The sequence below is a fragment of the Macrobrachium nipponense genome, chromosome 16 (assembly GCF_015104395.2).
Source record: "Macrobrachium nipponense isolate FS-2020 chromosome 16, ASM1510439v2, whole genome shotgun sequence".
NCBI classification, from domain to species: Eukaryota; Metazoa; Arthropoda; class Malacostraca; order Decapoda; family Palaemonidae; genus Macrobrachium; species Macrobrachium nipponense.
Window position 1 is genome coordinate 61458440 of NC_087209.1, and position 7500 is coordinate 61465939.

At 35.8% G+C, this 7500-nt stretch overlaps 1 protein-coding gene across 1 annotated transcript in view; it reads right to left on the reverse strand.

Annotated features, from left to right (window-relative positions):
* The window catches only part of LOC135195764 (nephrin-like), a 452421-nt gene that overhangs the window by 169169 nt on the left and 275752 nt on the right, over window positions 1–7500 (reverse strand).

Sequence of the window (7500 nt, forward strand, 5' to 3'; positions counted from 1 at the left end):
CAAAACAAAAACAAACTTTCATTGCCACTTTAAACCTCCTTTGACTATATCACATTTTATCATATTTATAGGACAATCAAATGTTAAATGCCACAAATAAACCACCTTTACGCCTTCAACGCTAAAATGAATAAAGATATAAAGCAAATATATATAAGTTTCGTCAAAAAACTTACATCTGTGTGCCCCAAAATGAATCCTTTGAATTACGAAATATATACCAACTGTACTCCTTGAAGACCTTGCTTGAACTGCCAAAGAGGCTTCATAATTTTAGGAAGTGAGATGAAATTCGTAATTTGTTACCACCTCTCAACGCTTTAACTACCACTTACAAAACAGTAACGACATTGTTTTTACAAAACTAGATGGGTTTGTGTTTCTGCATTAACATATATATACACACACACACACACACACACACATATATATATATATATATATATATATATATATATATATATATATATATATATATATATAGTATAATCAAAACAAATAAACAAATCCCTCTGTCCAACCCGGTAAAAGCTGATAATCAGGTCAGTGGTCTGGGGAAAAAAATAAAAAAAATAATCTAATTAATAATAACTTCTTCACTTGATCATCAAAAACCAATGTCGTTCTTCGCTTTTAAACTTGTGACGAAGATATAAAATAAATAAAAAATAAATTTCAGATGTCAAGAAATGAGGCTCCTATTAAGTTTCAGAAGTTGGAATTTGGTCGCCCTCCCAGACATTTCATATTGTGGCTTGGACGCATTTTTCCATTGAAACTCTGTAATTCTCTTTTATGTCCTCAATGATGGATTTCACCTCTTTCCTGTCTGGGCAATTTTTTTGTTTGTTATATGGCAGTATATATATATATATATATATATATATATGTATATATATATATATATATATATAATATTATATATATATATATATATATATAATATATATATATAATATATATAGATATATATATATATATAGTATATATATATATATAGATATATGAATGTATGTATAATATATATATATATATATTTTAGATATATATATATATATTGGATATATAATATTAATATATAAAGATATATATATTATATATTATATATATATTATTATATATATATATATATGTTTGTATACTTACAAAGATATGTATATTAATTTTTGTCATCTTTTTTAAACGCAGCAATTTATATTTGTGATCACAAGTATTAACCCATGAATATTGTATAATATCGAATTCATTGTACCTTGGGACTAACTTACACCAAAGGGAAATTATACCTGAAACGTGCTTATTGCCTAGGCGGGATTTGAACTGCATCCTGGTTTAAAAACAACGACAGACCATATCTTTAAACCGGTAAGGTGGTCTAAGTCATTGCGCACCGTGCACTGCGCTCACGGTTCGAATCGACAAGCCGAATGGAGAGAGTCACTTTGATGTTTGACCGGCGCAGAATTACTTGTTACTTATAATAATTCCCCTTGTATGTGTATATGTGTGTGTGTGTCTGTCTGTGATTGTATTTGTAAAAGCCACAGACTTGCTAACTTATCGAGATTTTAAAATATTGTGTCTATCGTAAAAGCACTATTGTTGGATGGAAAAATTACATTTTTTACACAATTACATACTTATGATTATATATAATATATATAATATATATATATATATATATATATATATATATATTATATATATATATATGTGTGTGTGTGTGTGTGTGTGTGTGTGTGCGCGCGCGTAGAATGGAAGAGGTTAGGTTACCCGTAAATTTGTACCTTTCATTCCCAGTTGTTAGAATCAGGTGATAAGGTTGCAATATCCTAATTCATTATTATATATAATATATATATAGTATATATTATATTTTCTATATTATATATATATAAATGTATTTTGTGAGTGCACACATATACGCGAATGGATATACTCGGTTTAATTTCCATAAAAAAAAGAAAAAAAAGAGGGCCAATCATTAACTCAGCCATGCCGTACAGAACAGCCAGATATCATCCCAGCAGAATAACTGACGAAAACAAATAACTATTCCGCATAAATAGTCCAAATATAATCTGGTGTTGATAAATCGCTTTTCGCTGCAGTAATTCATACAAATATTAATTACAAAAGGCAATTAATGATGTACTCCAAACAGCAAGTGTGGGTGGCCGGTTGTTGGGTGGGTGGGCTCTCCGATAATGATTTATCCAACTGATATTTTGATTTTTTATTTTTCTTTCTAAAGGACGGGATAAATTCGCCTCCATTGAGGAGAGGTTTCCAATGAGCTCATTAAGAAATTTGCATTTTAAAAAGCGAATATCGGGCATTATGCATTACTGGATAAAAACACACTCGCATTGGAAGTGTGGCTGCTCCGTCAGGTGAGAGGGGGCGGGGGGGGGGGGGGGGTTCGCGTGGGTGGGGGATTGCTTCCAAAAGGTAGTATATACTAATGCCTTTCAAAACCAGTATAAATGAAATGGCGCTGTTTGCGTGTGAGCTCCGTGTGGGAATTCTTGGTGATCGACCAAATAATATATATATTATATATATATATATATATATATATATATATATATATATATATATATATATATATATATATATAGTTTGATAAATTATGAAACAAATAAAAAAATCGTTATGATTATATGAACAAACTTACAGCCACGAAGGAAAATTCATAGTGTATATATGTGTGTGTATATATATATATAATATATATATAGAGAGAGAGAGAGAGAGAGAGAGGAGAGAAGAGAGAGAGAGAGAGAGAGATAAAAGAAAAAACCGAGTCGTACAAGGTTACAGAGCCAGCGCAACTACCAACCGACATACCCTACCACAGCATCCTCCGAAGGGAAGATGTATTTCCCCCTTCCTCCAGTACTTTACGCCGGTGGAAATACAACCCCTCCCCCCCACCACCCCACCCTTAACCCACCCTTACCCAGCCCGAGGTCCCGACGGCTTTCCACAGAGACAAAAGCAACAACGCCATTTTAGCGGCTTGTGTGTGTTTGTGTGTTCGTTCGTTTGTGATTCATTGTACAATTCACTGTGAATATTTCAGACCAAGACTTATGAGTTTAGAGGAAGGGTGACAGCCAATGAGGGTTCAACCTCCCCCCACTCCCTCCTCCTCCTCCTCCTCCTCCTCCTCCTCCTCCTCCCCTACCTCTTTCCTCCTCCTCCCTCCCCCTACTCTTTCTCCTCCTCCGTAATATGGGTAGAGGGATGGAAAGTAGGATTAGGATAAAATGAGAGGAAGGGTGGTAGGATGGCCGATGCAGAGGAAGACAAGAGGAGAGAGAGAGGAGGAAACGAATAGCGTAATTATTATCCTTTGAAATAGAAAGGCTTAACGGGGGTTTAGAATGATGAGAGAGAGAGAGAGAGAGAGAGAGAGAGAGAGAGAGAGAGAGAGAATGGTCTGCGGTTGGGATTCATCTTCGGTGATACAACAGAACTGAGAGAGGATGGAGATGAAAGGACGATTGTACGTGTTTGTGGAAATGTAATGGATGTGTTTGTGAAGTGATACGCGTATGTGATGTGTATGTGTGTGTGTTTTTTTTTTTATATTTACTAAAGGCGTTCTAGTGCGCCCATCCACACAGACGACCGTGTAAAAGAATGTGTGTTAGATTCAACGTTTGTTGAAAATATATTTGTTTTTCAACATTAAGTCTGTAATCTTTACATTACATGGTCCCGGAGAAGTCAGTGCCACGTATATACAGTAGAATTAACAACTAATACACACACATATATGCATATAGATATATATATATATACATACATATATATATGTACGTGTGTTTCTGTGTATATACATATATGTGTGCATGTTTGTATGTGTACTAAAATTATGATCATTCCATAAGTTTATATAACCATGAGCTACAGTCAAGTACAGATATAAAATCATATTTGTTTAATGAGTATAATTAATACTTTACTTTATTATCATTAATAACCAGTAAGCCCAACCTGGTGTTAAAAAAAAAAAGCCCGCCCCCAATTCTCACGTGATGAACGAGGAGGTCAGGTCACGTTTGACATTTTTAATTAAGGCCTCAGTGACCTCAGGAGGCTAATTGGCTGGATCAAGTGGTGAATTGAAAAAGATGTGTTCGCTCTAATCGCCCTGCCGCTCCCCCTGGCTATTAGTGTCTCTCTCTCTCTCTCTCTCTCTCTCTCTCTCTCTCTCTCTCTCTCTGGAAACTTTTTAAAATGTTTTTTCCTCTGTTTCTGTTATTTCTATCTTGGCGGGTTAATAATTCTCTCTCTCTCTCTCTCTCTCTGGGAATTTTATGCTTCTTTCTTTTTCTCTATTTGTCTAGTGGGTTTTAGGTCTCTCTCTCTCTCTCTCTCTCTCTCTCTCTCTCTCTCTGTGCGTGGGTATGTGTTTTTGATTCCCTGTCTTTCCCCTTCTCTCTGGTTGTGTTATAAGTGTTAGTCCCTCTCTCTCCCTCTCTCTCTCTGTCTCTCTCTCTCTCTCTCTCTCCTCTCTCTCTCTCTCTCTCTCTCTATGTTATTATTATCATCATTGCTATTATTATACGTTAAATTAAGGAAGAGATTCGTATGAAACGAAAATCATCTCCATGTAAATATGAATAACGTACGTTATTCCATTCATACATACATATATATATATATGTATATATATATATATATATATATATATATATATATATATATATATATGTTTCTGTGTGTGTGTGAGCGCGTTCTTATGCGTATGTGTGTGCGTGTAAGAGTGCGTATCGATCATTGGACGTACGCGATTGAAAATAAATTGATGATAATGGAAGACTGACTGCCTTTCTATTTAGCTGGCAAGTTCAAATTACGTTCCTTAATTGCATTAATATCACTGAATGATCAGATTACGCTTTTACGCGCCGTAATATTTCATCGATGCATGCGTCAGTCCCCATTTTTTTTTAATTCCTTTCCTGTATTACATTATATATATATATATAAAATTGCCTTCTTCTTTATTTTTTCATTCTTAAAATCCTCCTCCTCCTCCTCCTCCTCCTCCTCCTCCCATGGATCCTTTCACTAGAGAGGTTACTGTCATAACCACTAAAACTAAGAACGAATATATATATATATATATATATAATATATATATATATATATATATATACATAGATAGATAGATATATAGATATATATATATATATATATATATATATATATATATTATATATATATAGATATATATATACAGATATATAGATATATATATATTATATATATATAATATATATATCTATATATATATATATATCTATCTATCTATCTATCTATATATATATATATATATATATATATATATATATATATATATATATATATATTCGAGTTCTAGTTTTAGTGAGAGGATCCATGGAGAACGTGGAGTAATTGATGATTTTAAGAAGTAAGAAAATAAAGAATAAAAAGGTACAGTACTGGTGAGGATCGTGGGTCAGAGGAAGTGCCATGAGACAACTAAGAGAAACAGAGGAAGAACGAAATGACCAAAGAAGAGGGAGAGGAAGAGAGGGTAGGAGGAAGAATACCATGAGGGTGAGAAGGAGAAAGGCCTCATTGTTGCTGATGTTTTGAGAATGGTGGGCGAAGAGTGGGATGTTTCCCAAGTAGAAGGAAGAGTCAGTAGGAAAAGAAGAATAGGGGAAGGGAAAGGATGTAGAGGAAGGATGATGATATAGAGGATAGGTGTCGGAAGAAGAGAGAGAAAGAGAGACAGACAGACAGACAGCAGTGATAGGAAGGCAGAAGAAGAGATGGAAGCCTACTATAATAGGTAGCTGACCCCAACGGGTGGTAGTGCTGTCAGTGTACCTCACGCATTGCACTGTAGGCATTACTTAAGGTTATTTTCAGCATCCCTTCGTCTCCTTGCTTCAATTCCTTTCATTCCTTTTACTGTAACTCCGTTCATATTAGCGTTATTCCATCTTGCTTTTTACACTCTCCTGGAGCAACTGCTTTGAGGTTTTCCTCATGTTACGCCTTTCAAACCTCTTTCAGCTCTGAATGACCTCATAGGTCCGAGTGCCTGGTCTTTGGCATTCCGCGCAAGGTAGCTGAAGTTCTCCTCAAGGACACACCATCACCGCTTCCGTCGCCGCCGCTGCTGCTGCTGCGGCGACCGCAAGTAGAGGGAACAAATTACTCGCAGCTTTAAGACCGGTGTGATGGCCTGATATTTCGCAGCCTGGTCCGCCATTCCCCACTTCTGGATTACTTCTTGAAGCGAACGTAACTGGTTCTTAATGAGTTGGGATCTCCGGCCCCGCTGCAACTCACCAAGAATGTTAAAGTCCCTTCTGACACCCCCTTTCCTCCTCCTCCTCCTCCTCCTCTCCCCTCCTCCTCCTCCTCGGCGACTAACCGCTTAAGAGCCTTAGAGCCACAAAAGAGGTGGTTCGTCTTCTTGTTTTAGGCGTCGTTGGTGAGAGCGATGGATAAGAAGCACTTTTTCTCTCTTTTGGGGGAACGGGGTGGTGGGGGTTTTCTTTTCAGCATAGTGCCTTTAAGTGATGGCTGTTTTAACTTCGTCTATTTATTATTTTTGTCTGTGATTGACTATGTTCATTAAGAATGTTTCTTGATTAAGATTGCTAATAGGAATCTTTTGTTATGAAAAATGATAATGGTGATAACATTTTTCAAGTTGGCCTATTTGGTTTTGTTCCATTTGTGTGTTAATGCAATGAAAAATTAATTATTAAAAGAAAAGCAAACCTAAACTACTTGGGAATTATTTTCATTTTTCATCTTATTTCATGCAGTTGAAGTCTTCATATAGCGGCTCTTCAAAACCTATATATCGGATCTTGTATTGAAATGACTAGACACTCAACACAATTCTTTATCTTTTATTCTTTGCATTCCTATATTACGTAGACAAAGAATGTTACTTAGTATCATTCCTTTGAGAACAAAGAAGTGCACAAGATTTAACGTTTTAATAAGGATCTAAGTAAGCTGCCATTTAAACATCTTTTAAGTAATTACTTCCAGGTAGGTCAGCGGCTGGACAACAGTGACTCACTGTATGATAAGTTCTTCTAATTATTACATTTTGATCGGTCAGACCAAATTCTTATCCCTCCTTGCAACAGTGACCAACCGCAGTTCATTAACCACGAAGTATTCGAGTCACAGCTTAGGTTCCACAGTTGTAACTAGTGTTACAATAGAACTACGTCAGGATCGATATGGAAATGTGTGTGTTTTGGGTACCTAGACGGTAGTAGAGTACGGGTTCCCATTGGCAAGGTCCGTGGCTTAATCCCAGTGAGCCAACCACCATCCGACTCAGCTATAAAGGGGTTAGGGAGGAATCACGTCTAGCAACCTCATCCCATGAGACACAGTGAGAACTTGAAAGCTCTGCCTTTCAGTTGCCAACTTAGCGAAAAGGAAAAAGGGTTAATTATATTTAAATATATATATTGTAGT